At 40.3% G+C, this 18659-nt stretch overlaps 1 long non-coding RNA gene and 1 pseudogene across 1 annotated transcript in view; one reads left to right on the top strand and one right to left on the bottom strand.

Annotated features, from left to right (window-relative positions):
- The window catches only part of LOC148164344 (uncharacterized), a 72953-nt gene that overhangs the window by 6286 nt on the left and 48008 nt on the right, over positions 1-18659 (top strand). The window lies entirely within an intron of this gene.
- On the bottom strand, positions 9126-10241 carry LOC114220988 (hsc70-interacting protein-like; annotated as a pseudogene).

Genomic DNA, 18659 nt, shown 5'->3' with positions numbered 1-18659 from the left:
GGATAGGGTGCATTTCATTTTGTTGATGGTTTCCTTCCGGTTTTGAAGGAGTGGCTTTATGCAGAAGGTATCTTGTCAGGTCCAGTTGTGCAACCCCACCCCCCAACCCCTCATTACTTGAGCCAGGTGCCCTAGTGGTCTCCCCTGTTTGGACTACAGGTACCCTCCTGTTGTAGCTGGGTTGCACTTGGTGTAGACTCACTGGTGTGCAGGGCTGTTCCCAGGGCAGCTTTCTGTGAAGCCTAGCCACGTCGGCTGTGGATGTGCCTGTCCGGCTGAGAGTCCAGGCCATAACTACTGTGAGCATGCTCATGTGCAGGGTTGGCCCCTCATGCAGTTGGCTGTGAAGTCCTGGAGCAACAGCGGTGGGCATGTGTATGGATGGGATAGGCCTCCTGTGTGGTTGGTGGTGAGGTCCGGCTGTGACTGTTGCAGGTCCTCTCTAGTGTTCGGCTCTTTCCCCTGGGATGGAGGTTGCTTGGCGGGGATGGGGTAATGGGGAGGCTGGGACTCTGGTACAGCCGTCTCCACGTCCAGGTGTGGCCAGGTGGGAACAGCTTTGGGGGGTGCCAGGCTGGGGCAGGCAAGTTGGGCTGGTGAGGTCTGCAGAGGAAGGCTGCAGCCAGATGATTGGTGCTAGCCCAGTAGGTAGAGTGTTAGAGATGGCTGCTGCCAGGCTGGGCCAGCTGGGGAGAAGGGAAATGAATAAAAAAGTGTCTGTTAACACTATACTCTTTGGAGAATGTTCTAACAGATCGCTGCCCCTCTGGCACATGTCCTAAAATTGGTGAATGGATCTCCTTTCCGTGTAAGCCCAGTGCTTTTCCAACTGCAGCCTCTGCTCTGGAACTTGGAGCAAGTGACATTATGCACCTGCCCTTTAAGTGTCCTACGGCCTTCTGGGTCTTCCATACATAAGCACCACTGGTTTTCACAGCCGTTTGTAATGGGGGCTCATTTTTACCATGCATGTTTCTTGACTGGGGATCCAGATGTGGGGCTTGGATCCCTTGTTCCTCTTTGAGGGCCTGTATGTTCGTGCTATCCCTCCTGCAGGAGATCACTGTGCAGAGGCTCTGGGCCCTGACTAGATCACTTCTCTGCCCCTCCCACCATCTTGATGTGGCTTTATATCTGTAGTTATATAAGATCTGTTCTGGTAGTCTTCAGTTTGTCTTCAGAGATAGTTGTTTTGTATGTAGTTGGTGATGTTGGTATGTCCATGGGAGGAAGTAAGCTCAGGATCTTCCTACTTTGCCATCTCGATCCCTCCTCCTGAATTCAATTTCTTTGAATAGTGCTATTGAAAATTTCTGTTTCATCTTCTTTCAAGTTTAGTAAGATATTTTTCATGGAATTTGTTCATTTAATCTGGCAAATTGGTTGGCATAAAGTTTTCATAAATACAGTCTTATTGTCCCTTTAACGTCTATATTATTTATAGTGAGGACCCCATTTTCATTTCTGATTTTGGTAGTTTGTGTTTCCTTTCTCATTGTAACTGGGAGTTTTGTTTTTTTTTTTTTTCAAAGAAAGATTTTGGCTTTATTAATTTTCTCTTCTGTTTGTCTTTTTTCTATTTTGTTAATTTCTGTTCTGTATTATTTTATACATTCTTTCTTTGGTTTTACTCTTTTTTGAGCTTCATAAGTAGAACCTTACATCACTGATTTTAGATCTTTCTTTTTTGTTTCATGTTTTTATTTAAATTCCAGTTAGTTAACATATATTGGGATATTAGTTTCAGGAGTAGAATTTAGCGATTCATCACTTACATAAAACATCCAGTGCTCATCATAACAAGTGCTCTCCTTAATAACCATCACCCATTTAGCCCATCCCCCTGCCCATCTCCCTTCTAGTGACCCTCAGTGTGTTCTCTATAGGTAAAGGTCTTGTTTTTTGTTTTTAAGATTTTATTTATTTATTTATTTATTTATTTATTTATTTATTTATTTATTTAAGGGATAGAGAAAAAGAGAGAGTGCGGGGAAAGGAGCAGAGGGGGAGGGAGAGAGAGGGGGAAAATAAGCAGACTGCACTGAGCACAGAGCCCAGTGTGGGGCTCGATCTCATGACCCTGAGATCATGACCTGAGCTGAAACCAAGAATCCAATGCTTAACTGATTGAGCCATGCCCCAAAAGTCTGTTTTATGGTTTACCTCTCTCTCTTTTTTCCTATGTTCATCTGTTCTGTTTCCACATATGGGTAAAATCATATGACATTTATCTTTCTCTGACTGACGTGTTTCGCTTAGCATAATACACTCTAGCTCCATCCACATCATTGCAAATGGCGAGATTTCATTCTTTTTTATGGCTGAGTAATATTCCTGTGTGTGTGTGTGTGTGTGTGTGTGTGTGTGTGTGTGTGTGTGTGTGTGTGTGTGTACATACACCACAACTTCTTTATCCATTCATCTGTCAGTGGGCATTTGGGCTTTTTCCATAATTTGGCTCTTGTTGATAATGCTGCTATAAACATTGGGATACATGTGTCCCTTAAAATCAGTATTTTTGTATCTTTTGGGTAAATATCTTGTAGTCCAGTTGCTGGATTGTAGGGTAGTTCTCTTTTTAACTTTTTGATGAACCTCTCTACTGTTTTCCAGAGTGGCTGCACCAGTTTGCATTCCCATCAGTAGTGTGAGAGGGTTTCCCTTCCTCTGCATCCTTGCCAACATCTCTTGTTTCCTGACTTGTTAATTTTAGCCATTCTGACTGGTGTGAAGTGGTATCTTGTTGTAGTATTGATTTGTATTTCCCTTGTGATGAGTGATGTTGAGCATCTTTTCATGTGTCTGTTAGTTGTCTGTACGTCTTCTTTGGAGAAATGTCTGTTCATGTCTTCTGCCCAGTTCTTTACTGGATTATGTGTTTTACTGGATGTTGAGTTAAGTTCTTTATAGGTTTTGGATACTAACCCTTTTTTTTTTTAAGGTTTTTTTTTTAGTTTCATTGATTGTTTCCTTCGCTGTGCAGAAGCTTTTTATCTTAATGAAGTCCCAGTAATTCATTTTTGCTTTTGTTTCCCTTGCCTCTGGAGACATAGCTAATAAGAAGTTGCTGTGGTCGAGGTCAAAGTGGTTGCTGCCTTTGTTCTCCTCTAGGATTTTGATGGTTTCCTGTCTCACATTTAGCTTTTGAATCTATTTTGAATTTATTTTTGTGTATGGTATAATAAAGTCCAATTTCATTTTGCATGTGGCTGTCCAGTTTTCCCAATACCATTTGTTGAAGAGACTTTTTCCTATTGGATATTCTTTCCTACTTTGTTGAAGGTCAGTTGACCATAGAGTTGTGGGTCCATTTCTGGTTTTCTGTTCTGTTTTGTTGATCTATGTGTCTGTTTTTGTGCCAGTACCATACTGTCTTGATCACTACAGCTTTGTAATAGAGCTTGAGGCCCGGGATTGTGATGCCACCAGCTTTGCTTTTCTTTTTCAACATTGCTCTGGCTATTTGGGGTCTTTTTTAATTCTATACAAATTTTAGGATTGTTTGTTCTAGGTCTGTGAAAAATGTTGGTGGTATTTTGATAAGGATCGCCTAAAATGTGTGGATTGCTTTGGGTAGTATAGACATTTTAACAACATCTGTTCTTCCAGTCAATGGCATAGAATGTTTTTCCATTTCTTTGTGTCCTCTTCCATTTCTTTCATAAATGTTCTATAGTTTCAGAGTACAGATCACCTCTTTGGTTAGGTTTATTCCTAGGTATCTCACGGTTTTTGGTGTAATTGTAAATGGGATCGATTCCTTGATTTCTCTTCTGCTTCATTATTGGTGTATGGAAATGCAAGATTTCTATATGTTGATTTTGGTTTTGTTGTTTTGTTTTGTTTTTTTGGTTTGTCAGTTTTTCTTTAATGATGAATACAGAAGTTCTTCACATTTAAACTTTAAGCGTGGCAAATAGTTTCTTCCTAAATTCATTGTCTCAAAATCCAGTTAGTTATTCTACCCTTTGGAGAGGGTGAGGGAAATATGATTAAAATTTCCCCATCCAAGTCTTACTGTGTTCTTTTTTTTAATTTAAATTCAGTTAATTAACATATAATGCATTATTAGTTTCAGAGGTAGAGGTCAGTGATAATACCCAGTGCTCATTATATCACTGACCCTCTTTAGTGTTCACCACCCTGTTACCCCATCCTCCCACCCCCTGCCCTCCAGCAACCCTCAATTTGTTTCCTATGATTAAGAGTCTCTTATGGTTTGTCTCCCTCTATGATTTCATCTTGTTTTATTTTTTTCTCTCTTCCCCTATGATCCTCTGTTTTGTTTCTTAAGTTCCATATATGCGTGAGATCATATGATAATTGTCTTCCTCTGACTTGTTTTGCTTAGCATAGTACCCTCTAGTTCCATCCATGCCATTGCAAATGGCAAGATTTCATTTTTTGATGGCTGAATTGTATTCCATTATGTGTGTGTGTATGTGTGTGTGTGTGTGTGTGTGTGTATGTGTATGTGTATATATACACATACATATTACATCTTCTTTATCCATTCATTTGTCTATGGATATCTGGGCTCTTTCCATAGTTTGGCTATTGTGGACATTGCTGCTATAAATATTGGGGTGCATGTGCCCCTTCAGATCACTACATTTGTATCTTTGGGGTAAATACACAGTAGTGTAATTGCTGGGTCATACGTAGCTCTATTTTCAACTTTTTGAGGAACCTCCATACTGTTTTCCAGAGTGGCTGCACCAGTTTGCATTCCCACCAATGATGTAGGAGGGTTCCCCTTTCTCCGCATCCTTGCCAACATCTGTCATTTCCTGAATTGTTAATTTTAGCCATGCTGACCAGTGTGAGGTCGTATCTCATTATGGTTTTGATTTGTATTTCCCTAATGCCTAGGGATGTTGAGCATTTTTCCATAGATCTCTTGGCCATTTATATGTCTCTGGAGAAATGTCTGTTCATGTCTTCTGCCCATTTCTTGATTGGATTATTTGTTCTTTGGGTGTTGAGTTTGATAAGTTCTTTATAGATTTTGGATACTAGCCCTTTATCTGATAAGACATTTGCAAATGCCTTCTCCCCTTCTGTCAGTTGTCTTTTGGTTTTGTGGACTGTTTCCTTTGCAAATGCTTTTTATCTTGGTAAGTCCCAGTAGTTCATTTTTACCTTTGTTTCCTTTGCCTTTGGAGATGTGTCTAGGAAGAAGTTGCTGTGGCTGAGGCCTGTGTTCTCCTCTAGGATTTTGATGGATTCCTGTCTCACATTTAAGTCTTTCATCCATTTTGAGCCTATTTTTGTTTATGGTGTAAGGAAATGGTCCAGTTTCATTCTTCTGCATGTGGCTGTCCAATTTTCCCAACACCCTTTGTTGAAGAGACTTTTTTCCATTGGATATTCTTTCCTAATTTGTTCAAGATCGGTTGACCATGAAGTTGAGGGCCCATTTCTGGGCTCTCTATTCTGTTCCATTGACCTGTGTGTCTGTTTTTGTGCCAGTACCATACTGTCTTGATGGTTACAGCTTTGTAATAGAGCTTGAAGCCCGGGATTGTGATGCCACCAGCTTTGCTTTTCTTTTTCAACATTGCTCTGGCTATTCGGGGTCTTTTTTGGTTCCATACAAATTTTATGATTATTTGTTCCAGCTCTGTAAAAAAAGTTGATGGGTATTTTGATAGGGATTGTATTGAATGTGTAGATTGCTTTGGGTAGCATAGACATTTTCACAATATTTGTTCTTCCAGTCCATGAACATAGACTGTTTTTCCATTTCTTTGTGTCTTCCTCAATTTCTTTCATGTGTATTCTATAGTTTTCTGAGTACAGATCCTTTGCCTCTTTGGTTAGGTTTATTCCTAGGTATCTTATGGTTTTGGGTACAATTGTAAATGGGATCAATTCCTTAATTTCTCTTTCTTCTGTCTCATTTTTAGTGTATAGAAATGCAGCTGATTTCTTTGCATTGATTTTATATCCTGCCACTTTGCTGAATTCCTGTGTGAGTTCTAGCAATTTTGGGGTGGAGTCTTTTGGGTTTTCCACATAGAGTATCATGTCATCTGCAAAGAGTGAGAGTTTGACTTCTTTGCTGATTCTGATGCTTTTTATTTTTTTGTGTTGTCTGATTGGCTAGCTGAGGCTAGGACTTCCAGTACTGTATTGAACAACCATGATGATAGTGGACATCCCTGCTATGTTCCTGACCTTAGGGGGAGAAGCTGTCAGTTTTTCCCCATTGAGAATGATATTCACTGTGGGTTTTTTATAGATGGCTTTTATGATTTGAGGTGTGTACCCTCTGTCCCTACACTGTGAAGAGTCCTAATCAAGAAAGGATACAGTACTTTGTCCATTGCTTTTTCTGCATCTACTGAGAGGATTATATGGTTCTTGTCCTTTCTCTTATTAATGTAGTGTATCACATTGATTGATTTGCAGATGTTGAACCACACTTACAGCCCAGGAATAAGTCCTACTTGGTCCTGGTGAATAATCTTTTTAATGTACTCTTGGGTCCTATTAGCTAGTATATTGGTGAAAATTTTGGCATCCATGTTCATCAGGGATTATTGGTCTATAATTCTTCTTTTTGGTGGGGTCTTTGGTTTTGGGATCAAGGTAATGCTGGCCTTATAGAACGAGTTTGGAAGTTTTCCTTCCATTTCTATTTTTTGAAACAGCTTCAGAAGAATAGGTATTAATTCTTCTTTAAATGTTTGGTAGAGTTCCCCTGGGAAGCCAAATGGCCCTGGACACTTGTTTGTTGGGAGATTTTTGATTACTGCTTCAATTTCCTTGCTGGTTATAGGTCGGTTCAGGTTTTCTATTTCTTCCTGTTTCAGTTTTGGTAGTTTATAAGTTTCCAGTAATACATCCATTTCTTCCAGAGTGCCCAATTTTTGGCATATAGTTTGCTCATATTATGTTCTTAAAATTGTATTTCTTCGGTGTTGGTTGTGACCTCTCCTCTTTCATTCATGATTTTGTTTATTGGAGTCCTTTCTCTTTTCTTTCTGCTAAGTCTGGGTAGGGCTTTATTGATCTTATTAATTCTTTCAAAGAACCAGTTTCTAGTTTTGTTGATCTGTTCTACTGTTATTTTGGTTTCTGTTTCATTAATTTTTGCTCTAATCTTTATTATTTCTCTTCTGCTGGGTTTAAGCTTTATTTTCTGTTCTTTCTCCAGCTCCTTTAGGTATAAGCTTAGTTTATGTATTTGAGACCTTTCTTGTTTCTTGAGAAAGGCTTGTATTGTTATATTCTTCTCTCTTAGGACCTCCTTTGGTACATCTCAAAGGTTTTGAACAGTTGTGTTTTCATTTTCATTTGTTTCCATGAATTTTTTAAATTCTTTTTTAATTTCCTGGTTGACCCATTCATTCTTTAGTAGGATGCTCTTTAGCCTCCATGTATTTGAGTTTTTTTTCCAAATTTCCCCTTGTGACTGAGTTCCACTTTCAAAGCTTTGTGGTCTGAAAATTTGCAGGGAATGATTCCAATCTTTGGTACTGCTTGAGACCTGATTTGTGACCCAGTATGTGATCTATTCTGGAGAATGTTCCATGTGCACTTGAGAAGAATGTGTATTCTGTTACTTTAGGATTGAGTGCTCTGAATGTATCTGTGAAGTCCATCTGGTCCATTGTGTCATTCAAAGCCCTTGTTTCCTTGTTGATCTTCTGCTTAGATGATCTGTCCATTGCAGTGAGTAGGGTGTTAAAGTCCCTTACTAGTATTGCATTATTATCAATGTGTTTCTTTAATTTTGTTATTAATTGGTTTATATAATTGGCTGCTTCCATGGTAGGGGCATAAATTGTTAGATCTTCTTTTTGGATAGACCCTTTAATTATGATACAGTGTCCTTCCTCATCTCTTATTACAGTCTTTGGTTTAAAATCTAATTTGTCTGATATAAGGATTGCTACCCCAGCTTTCTTTTGATGTTCATTAGCATAGTAAATGGTTTTTCACCCCCCTCAGCATATCGATGGGTCTTGCTCCTTTATCTAATCTGATACTTTGTCTTTTGATTGGGGCATTTAACCCATTTACATTCAGAGTAACTACTGAAAAATATGAATTTAGTGCCATTGTATTTCCTGGAAAGTCACTGTTTCTGTAAATTGTCTCTATTCCTTCCTGGTCTGTGTTACTTTTGGGCTCTCTTTTCTCTTAAAGGATCCCCTTTAATATTTCTTGCAGCGTTGGTTTAGTGATCACAAATTCTTTTAGTTTCTTTTTATCCTGGAAGCTTTTTATCTCTCCTATTTTGAATGACATCCTTGCTGGATAAAGTATTCTTGGCTGCATATTTTTCTTATTTAGCACCCTGAATGTATTATGCCAGTCCTTTCTGGCCTGCCAGGTCTCTGTGGATAGGTCTGCTGCCAGTCTAATGTTTCTACCATTGTAGGTTATGGACCTCTTGTTCCACACTGCTTTAAGGATTTTCTCTTTGTCTCTGAGACTCGTAAGTTTTACTATTATATATTGGTTATTGACCTATTTTTATTGATTTTGAGGGGGGTTCTCTGTGCCTCCTGGACTTGGATGCCTGTTTCCTTCCCCAGGTTAGGGAAGTTCTCCTCTGTAATTTGCTCCAATATACCTTCTGCCCTTCTCTCTCTCTCCCCTTCCTCTTCTTCTGGGATCACAATTATTCTAATATTGTTTTGCTTTATGGTATCACTTATGTTTTGAATTCTCCCCTTGTGATTCAGTAGTTTATATTTTTTAAATCTATTTAAATGTTATATTTGCCTCCTACTAATAAACCTTTATTTCACTCAAACTGAGCAATAAATCTTCCACACTGAAGTATCTTCCTTGCCCAATTAATCCAAAGGAAAAAAACTGAAATGATTAGTAAAGGAAAATGTAGGGACTAACACACCCTTTTAATATGTTTTTAAATATTTTTAAGGTTTAAAAAGTGTTTAAAGTTTGTAATTCCTAGTAGGAAAACATCATCTGAATGAATACCCTAATGGCAAACCACTATAGAATGTTTCAGCTGCATGTGGGGTAGAGGGGTAGGGATTCTCTTCACAGCACCCCAGCTTTCTTCATGAGAAGGTCAGAGGTACACTGGTTTATATTATTGAGACATCTATTAGGTGATTGTTGCTTTTCCTTCAGCAAGGGCTTTATTTGTCAGAAGGGCATAATGCTTGACCTCCAAATTTGGCTGACAATTTACTGATGAGATTCATAACCTTTGGATTGCTCTGATATTTTGACATATTCGCTGGGTTCTGGGCCACATCCGGGAAGGCCACCATAACTTCTGGATCCTGCATGACTGCGAGAACCTCTGGATCACTAAGAATTTCATTGAGGCCAGGCATTCCTGCCTTCCAGGCATCCCCTCTGCCATTCCAGGTATTCCTCGAGGAAAATTACCAGGCATTCCCGCAGAAAGCCACCTGGGAAAGAGCCATACTGAGCTCCTGATTGTCATCTGGCTTCTCTCATGTTCTTCCCGAGCCTTCATAACCCTTTCTATTCTTTCTTTGATCTCTCGCTCTTCATGTTTTTGCTCATACTTTCTCTGATGTTCAGCAGTTTTCTGGGCCATCGGTTGAACTTCTTTCAGCATTGCACTAGCATCTTCATCGTAATCCAGTTTACAAACAAGGGCAAGATCATGTGCTGCTTCTTCCCAATGGTCCAGAAGTCTGTGTGCTTTCCCTCGCCACTGAGCTGAATCAGGATTTATTTCGATAGCTCTGTCACAGTCTCGAATGGCAGCATTTGGCTTCTATAATTTGGTGAAGACACTGGCTCTCTTGGCATACAGAATGGCCAAGCGAGGATTCAGTTTGATGGCTTCTGTGAACAAGTCAGTGGCTTTCGGTAGTTCACCATCATTTAGGGCATCAATGGCACCCACTCTTTTATCATTTGCCTGATCCATCATTTCCTCGGTTATCTCTACATTTTCATCTCCCATTTCTTGAGGGGCATCAGTATCTGGTTCAATCACACCTTCATTGTCAATTTCTAGATCACTTTCCTCACTTGATGGTTCGTCTGTCTTTATGTTTTCCTCCGCCTTCTTACTCTCTGTTTTTTCTTCCTTCATATTGTCTTCTGATTTAGTTTTATGAGTGGCAGGTGGTATTTTACCCCCCAATGCTCTCCACCCACTTCCACAGGAAGTGCATTTCCTTGGTGTGCAGAACACTTGGATCCTGCTTACACATTTTCACGAAGGCCTGAAGCTTGCTCATTTTGCGGGGGTCCATGGTCCAGAGGCGGTGGCAGGCAGCAGGTGGCAGGCGCGGCTGAGGTTGCGGCCTGATTCCAGGCCCGGGGACTAGCTCAGCGTGATCGTGTGGAAGGGGGCCGTTTATATTTCTTTTTCTCAGCTTCTTTATCCTCCATCATTTGGTCTTCTAGATCACTAATTCTTTCTTCTGCCTCATCCCAGCAGTTAGAGCCTCCATTTTTTATTGCATCTCATTAATAGCCTTTGTGATTTCAACTTGATTAGATTTTAGTTCTTTTATTTCTCCAGAAAGGGATTCGCCAGTGTCTTCTATGCTTTTTTTCAAGCCCAGCTACTATCTTTATAATTGTTATTCTGAACTTTAGTTCTGACATCTTACTTCTATTCATACTGATTAGGTCCCTGACAGTCAGTACTGCCTCTTGTTCTCTTTTTTGAGGTGAGTTTTTCTGTCTTGTCATTCTTGCAGAAAGTGGTTGCTTTTCTATTTGTAGAGTTGCAGCAATTCTTTTCTTAGTTCTCTGGTTGAGTTCACAGGTGTTCAGAATGATTTAGTAGCTATCTAGCTAAATTCCTGGGACCAGACAAAAACTAAGGTTAAGGTTATTAACTCTTCTTTAAATGTCTGGTAGAATTCCCCTGGGAAGCCATCTGTTCCTGGAGTTTTGTTTGTTTGGAGACTTTTGTTTACTGATTCAATTTCTTTGCTCGCTATTGGTCTGTTCAAGTTTTCTGTTTCTTCCATTTTTAGTTTTGGTAGTTAATATGTTTCTAGGAATTTATGCATTTCTTCCAGATTGCCTAATTTGTTGGCATATAATTTTTCATAATACTCTCTTGTAATTGTATTCCTGTGGTGTTGGTTGTTATCTCTCCCCTTTCATTTATGATTTTAACTATTTGGGACCTTTCTCTTTTCTTTTTGGTAAATCTGGCTAGGGGGTTATCAATTATATTGATTCTTTCAGAGAACCAGCTCCTGATTTCATTGATCTGTTCTGGTTTTTGTTTGTTTCTGTATCTTTTATGTATGCTCTAATCTTTATTATTTCCCTTCTTCTCCCGGCTTTAGGCTTCATTTGTTCTTTTTGTAAGGTTAGGTTGTGTATTTGAGATTTTTCTTGCTTCTTGAGGAAGGACTGTATTGCTATATACTTCCTCTTATGAGTGCTTTTGCTGCCTCCCAAAGGTTTTAGACTCTCCTGTTTTCATTACTATTTGTTTCCATCTATTTTTAAAGTTTCTTCTTTAATTTCCTGGTTGACCCATTCATTCTTAAAGAACATAGGATGTTCTTTAACCTCTGTGTATTTGTGGTCTTTCCACATTTTTTCTTGTCATTGACTTCAAGTTTCATAGCATTGTGGTCAGAAAATGTGCACAGTATAATCTCAGTTTTTTTGTACTTGTTGAGGTCTGATTTGTGACCTAGTATGTAATATTCTGGAGAATGCCCCATGTGCACTTGAGAAGAATGTGTATTCTCCTGCTTTAGGATGAGATGTTTCGAATATGTCTGTTAAGTCCGTCTGGTCCAGTGTGTCATTCAATGCCATTGTTTCCTTGTTGATTTTCTGTTTAGATGATATATCCATTGCTGTAAATGGGGTGTTAAGGTTCTCTACTATTTTTTTTAAATTTAATTTTATTATATTGTGTTAATCACCATACATTATATCATTAGTTTGTGATGTAGTGTTCCATGATTCTTTGTTTGTGTATAACACCCAGTGCTCCATTCAATACGTGCCCTCCTTAATACCCATCACCGGGCTAGCCCATCCCCTCAGCCCCCTCCCCTCTAAAACCCTCAGTTTTTTTCTGAGTGCATAGTCTCTCATGGTTCGTCTCCCCCTCCGATCCCCGCCCTTCATTTTTCCCTTCCTACTTTTTTTTTTTTAACATATAATGTATTATTTGTTTCAGAGGTACAGATCTGTGATTCAACAGTCTTGCACAATTCACAGTGCTCACCATAGCACATACCCTCCCCAATGTCTATCACCCAGCCACCCCATCCCTCCCACCCGCCACCACCACTCCAGCAACCCTCAGTTTGTTCCCTGAGATTAAGAATTCCTCATATCAGTGAGATCATATGATACTTGTCTTTCTCTGATTGTAAAGTCCTCTACTATTATTGTATTATTATCAATGAGTTCCTCTGTTTGTTATTAACTCTTTTATGTATTTGGGTCCTCCCAAGTTGGGCACCTAAATATTTACAATAGTTAGATCTTCTTGTTGGATAGAACAGATCCCTTTAGTATGATACAGTGCCCTTCTTCATCTCTTGTTACAGTCTTTGGTTTAATGTCTAGTTTGTCTGACATAAGTATGGCTACTCTGGCTTTCTTTTGGTGTCCGTTAGGTTGATAAATGCTTCTCCATTTATCCCCTCACTTTCAATCTGCAGGTGTCTTTAGGTCTAAAATTAGTCTCCTGTAGGCATCATATGGATGGGTCTTGTTTTTTATCCATTTACATGTAGAATGGTTCTTGATAGGTATGAATTTAGTGTATTACTTGTTAAGTAGTTGTTTCTGAAGATTTTCTCTGTTCCTTTCTAGTCTTTTTGCTTTAGTCTTTCTTTCCCACTGAGTCCCCTTTAATATTGCTTCTTTTTAAATTTTTATTTATTTTTGGAGGGGGAAGGGTAGAGGCAGAGGGAGAAGCAGGTTCCCCTCTGAGCAGGGAGCCTGATATGGGACTCGATCCCAGGACCCTGGGATCATGACTGAGCCGAAGGCAGATGCTTAACCTACTGAGCCACCCAGGTGCCCCCCTTTAATATTTCTTGTAGAGCTGGTTTAGTTTTGTTTGCCTGGGAAACTCTTTCTCTCCTTCTATTCTGAATGACAGACTTGCTGGATAGAGTATTCTTGGCTGCATATTTTTCTCATTCAGTATATTGAATATATCCTGCCACTCTCTTCTGGCTTGCCAAGTTTCTGTGGAGAGATCTGCTGCTAACTTTATTTGTCTTTCTTTGTAAGTTAGGGATTTGTTTTACCTTGCTGCTTTTAGGATTTTTTCCTTATCTCTGTATTTTGCAAATTTTACTACTATATGTCTTGGTATTGGCCTGCTTTTGTTGATTTTGATGGTAGTTCTCTGTGCTTCCTGGATATGGATATGTGTTTCCTTCCCCAGGTTAGGGAAGTTTTCAGCTATAATTTCTTCAGGTAAACCTTCTGCCCCTTTTCCCCTCTTTTCTTCTTCTGGGACTCTTATGATATGAATGTTATTATACTTTATGGAGTTGCTGATTTCCTTAAGTCTACATTTGTGATCCAGTATTTTTCTTTCCCTCTTCTTTTCATATTCATTATTTTCAGTAATTTTGTCTTCTATATCACTTATTCATTCTTCTCCTTCCATTCTTGTGGTCATTACATTCAGTTGGTTTTGCATTTTACTTATAGCATTTTTTTTTTAATTTTATTTTGGCCTGACTAGTTTTTAGGTCTTTTATTTCTGTGGTAAGGGACTCCCTAGTGTCTTCTGTGCTTTTCTCAAGTCCAGCTAGTGTCTTTATGATTGTTGTTTTAAATTCTGGATCATGCATGTTATTTATATCTGTTTCAGTTAGATCCCTGGCCATGACCTTTTCTTTCTTTGGGATGAATTCCTCCATCTTGTCATTTTTGTATAGGTCTTTGTCGTCTTCTCTGTGTTAGGAAAGCCTGTTATGTTTCCTGCTCCTGAGAGTAATGGTTTTAGTAAGAAAAGGTCATAAACTGTCCAGGGACTGGCGATTCAGAAAATGTTTCTGGTATATGCTGTGTGTACTCTGCTGCTGTGTTTTGGCTGCTCTTTTCCTCCAGTCAGTCCTCTGCAGAGTTTCTCCTTGCCTGCAGTGGGGAGTGTTTGCACTTTGGCCAGAGTGTGGTCAGTTTTAACTAGGCATGCTCTGGGCTGCTTGTTAAAAGAGACCTGATGCTATTTCCATTAGAGCTGAAGCTTTGCAGCACTCTGTGGTCAGCAGACTTGGTGCATGTGGGGGGATTTGGCTGGTCTTCTGGGTGAGGGGCCTACTGCTCTGGTTCTCATGTACACTTGCCCTAGTAAAGAAGCACATGCAGAGTGCGGGAGGCGGGCCTTACTGTAAGCAGCCTGTGCCTCCACTGTTGATGCTGTGCTGCTTACTGATGTTAGTTTATACTGAGAGGCTGGGGAGGGAAATGATGCCAACCCTCTCCCTTGTCTCTGAAGAGGGGAGTTTATGCCCACCACTGTCCAGGAAGCCCTCACAGAAGAGTGAACAGTCTCCCCTCATGTGTCCCAGGCCTCCCTCAGATCCCTGCCTTCACCCTGTCTGTGTCTGTCTGGGCTGTCTTCCTGTCCTGCAGCACAGTGCACCTGTGTTCTAACTCAGGGAGGCCAGCTGAGTTTTGAAACTCCCAACTATAGAGGGACCTGGTATGTGGCAAACCTGCACTTGTGCTCTGGGGGAGGGTCTCACTCTTCTGGGGCTGGTGCAGGTTTGTCCCAGAGGGGCAGTCGCACCAAAGCGCAGGAGCTTGGAGTTTGGAGTAAAGTGCAGCAAAAAGCCAGTGTCCAGGTTAGCCACCCAGGTTAGCAGGTGTCTCTGCACCTATGCTGAGTCAGGGGAAGGTAATGGCGTCTGTGGGCTCTTTTGTCCTTGGTGAGGCAGTGCCACCTCGTCCAGATGTGCTCCAAGAAGGGGAACCGTCTCTTCCAGTGTATTCGCTCGCTCTCTCATGCCTCTCTCGGTGATCACCACTGCTTCTCCTTTGCAACACCCACAATCCTTTTCTCCTCCAGATCTCGTCTCTGCACCTTCCACATTGTGGCCTCTTCTCTCTGCCTGGTTGTATAGTTTGCTCTTTCAGTCCTCAGATCGATTTCTTGGGTTTTCTGAATGATCCAGTAGTTATCTAGCCATGTTTGAGTGATGAGGCAAGCCTAGGATTTCTTTTTTCAAAATTGATATTGTTGCAGCCAAAACAGTGGAATTAACTGTACATAATAAACTATTATATATATATATACACATATATATGCACACACATACGTATATATGTACATATGTGTATATATATATACACAAACACACATTTTAAGTTATAGGGAATAAAGTTTATTTTGGCAGATAGTGTTAAACAAAATTAAAGTTGCATACATTAGTAACATAACTCAACATCGTTAATTTGGTATAAGTTTTCACTTAGATCCCTGGTGTGGTCTTGTTCTGTTCTTTCATTTGGGACAAATTCCTCTGTCTTCTCATTTTGTTTATGTCTCTGTGCTTGTTTCTTTGTCTTAGGAAAGTCTGCTATGTCTCCTGTTCTTGAGAGTAATGGCTTTCTGAAGAAGAGGTCTCTGCAGTGTAATGTCACCTGTTCCCTAGGGCCTGGTGCTATTGAGAGTATATCCATTGTGTGCTGCATGTACTCTGCTTTTGTGTCCTGGCTGCTTTATCGGGTCAGTCATCTGCAGAGGCTCTCTTTGCCTCTTGTGGGCAGTCTTTGGTCCCTGGCCTGAATGTGGTGAGTTTCAAGTAGGTGTGCTCTGGTCTGCTTGTGAAATGGGACCTGTTGGTGCCATACCACTGCCACAAGAACTGAGGGTCCCCAAAACTCCCACATTAGGAGATGAGGTGTGAGCATGGGTTTGGGCCAGTCTTCTGGGGGAAGGGCCTGCCGTGCTGGGACTGAGGCAGGTGTGACTGGGAGGGATGGCTCCACCAGAGTGTGGGGGTGCGGGGCTTGGTGTAAGTTAGGCAGCAAGTGTCTGTGCTGGTTCCTGCAGGTGGCCCTAGACTTATGCTAAGGGGCAGGATGGGAAACGGTGCCTGTGAATTCTTTTCTTCCAGGAGGAATCTCATCATGAATGCTGACTCTCTGTGATATGCTCTGAGATGAGGAACTAACCTCATCATGTGTGCCCCAGGTGCTCTTCAGATCACTGTCCCATGCTGTAAGTCTACAGGGTGTTTGACCTGCCTTTGCTCTTAGAGCAGCCCCAGTGTCCTCCGGAACTCTCTTAGAGCCAAGCATGCTGACCTTTAGAACTCCAGGCTTTAAGCCCGGCTGGTTGGAAGAACTCAAGAAATTCAGGCCCTCCTGCTTTCTAAGCCAATTGCTACGGGGATTCATTTTCCCCTTGCCCTCCGCTGTGTGTTAGCTTGTCTCTAGTCCTCTGCGACCATAGCTCCCTCCCCACTGCAGTGGCCACAATCTGTTTCTCTCCCAAACTGCGTCTCTGCACTTTCTGCCTTCTTCAATGTGGTCTCTACCTTTAGTTGTGGAGTTTCTTTTGTCAGTCTAAAGGTCGATTTCTAGCATATTTAAGATGACTTGATAGTTACCTAGTTGTATTCATGGAGTGAGGTGATCCTAGGGTCCTCCTACTCTGCCATCTTCCCCTGTCTCAAGAATCCAGTTCTTGGGGCGCCTGGGTAGCTCAGTCAGTTAAGCATGTGCCTTTGGCTCAGGTCATGATCCTGGGGTCCTGGGATCAAGCCCTGCATAGGGCTCCTTGCTCAGTGGGGAGTCTGCTTCTCCCTCTCCCTCTGCTGCTCCCTCTGCTTGTGTGCTCACTCTCATGAGTGCATTCTTTCTCTCTCTCACTCTTTCTTTCTCTCTGTCAAATAAAGAAAATCTTAAAAAAAAAAAAGCCAGTTCCTTTATTAAGCTGGAAATACTTGTGCAAAGCTATAAAAAATGCTGTTCTCACTACTTGGGAGGGGGTGGGAATTAGCTGTTTTTCTTAAAGGTATGTTCTCTATATTAAGATGTAATAGATTTTGAGTTTTTATTTTTAATGAATAAATATTTTAAAGCATTAGTTTTCATATGATCTAGGAAATATCAGTAGATATATCCCATATAAACAAAAGCCCCTTGAGGGCTCTTGATAATCTTCAAAAGTATAATGGAGTCTGAAGACAAAAATGTTTTAGAATCGACTGTTAAAACCACATATTGTGGTGCAAAATTTTGAGAAGGAAAACATATGATAAGGCATTTCATTGGATATTGAGTTAACACCAGTTCTTTGAATTACAGTAGTATATTACATATTGACAAAATTAGTCACAAAGTATTTGGAAGTTATTTTGTGCTGTAGGACCTAAAATATTGCATAAAAAGGAGAAGAAAAAAATGATCTGTTAGGCTTTAAATTAGGAAAAGCCACCACTTCCTCCAGACACTTTACTGCCATCTAGTGGAATGTAATAAATACACAAATCTATTAGGACAATAGTGTGAATGATGCCCCATAGAATTCTGTGGTACACTGTTGGTTGTGGCAGCTTTGAATATCAACTGGAAGATTCCATGCAGTTTGTTCTCAGCTGCCTCTCAGATCAAATTATGAGACCAAGAAGTTTGAGAACCATGCGCATGAGCAAAGGTACAGAGATCGGATTGAACATAATGCGTTCACAGAGCAAAAATATAATGATCTGAGTAAAGCAAAAATTTGCATTAGGAGTAGTAGGAAATTAAGTTTTCAGGCAGAGTAGAATCACACCATTGGAAATGTTGAGATCAGAGGTATAGGTGGTAGGGAGTCATTGAAGGTTCCAGAGCACTACCATGTAGAACTAGTTTAGGAAGCTCAGAGGAATAGTGGTTGCCAAGACGGATGGGGGAGGTGGGAGGGGGTAGATGAATGCCGGGTGGATGGGTGGGCACGTGGATGGCCAGCTAGGAGCGGGGTGGTTTTCAGAACAGGAGACCAGAAAAGAAGTTATCAAGTGTCTTGCTTGGTACAGCCTCTCCTTGGTTGTAACTGACTGTCAGAGGGGATGGGAGAATAGGAATGACCTATCAGATAATGAACATTGAGTCTAGATTTCAGATTGGAAAAATAGAAGTCTCAGTGAGAGCCTTTTGAGTTTTTTAATTTTCTAAGAGGAACACTGACACAACTGCTTTATTCATGAGAGAGAGGTGAGGTAGTCTGATTTTCAGATTAATTGGCAAAGTTTAACAAACCAAGATCATCCTTTAATTAAAGAAGAGTTTTACTCTGCTGCCCTCTTCTGGATATTAGGTAATTGCCTAAATAATTCTTAAACTGGTGGTCAATTAGTGTGGGCAGAATTGCCACTGAAATGCAGGAACTTAGCTGCAAAAGAAGGAAATCAAGGTAAAATGTAAAAAAAGAAATGGCAAACCAAAAACCGTACAAACTTAGAAATATTTTACCAACTTTTATTTGAAAATTTCTAACCTATGGAAAAGTACAATGAAAAACCATCTTAGTTTAAGCAATTGTTAATATTTTGCAAGATTGCCTCCGTTTGTCTCTCTTTTTTTCCTTTCCATTTGAACAGCTTTAGAAGAATAGCATTTTTCTTTTTCTTTTCTTTTACTTTATTTTTATTATGTTATGTTAATCACCATACATTACATCATTAGTTTTTGATGTAGTGTTCCATGATTCATTGTTTGTGCATAACACCCAGGCTCCA

This window comes from Eumetopias jubatus, unplaced genomic scaffold, assembly GCF_037043125.1.
Source record: "Eumetopias jubatus isolate StellerSeaLion01/CBP00866 unplaced genomic scaffold, mEumJub1_p1.0 scaffold_5, whole genome shotgun sequence".
NCBI lineage: Eukaryota > Metazoa > Chordata > Mammalia > Carnivora > Otariidae > Eumetopias > Eumetopias jubatus.
The sequence above is the reverse complement of the archived record's forward strand: the minus strand, read 5'-3'. Positions and strand labels throughout refer to the sequence as shown.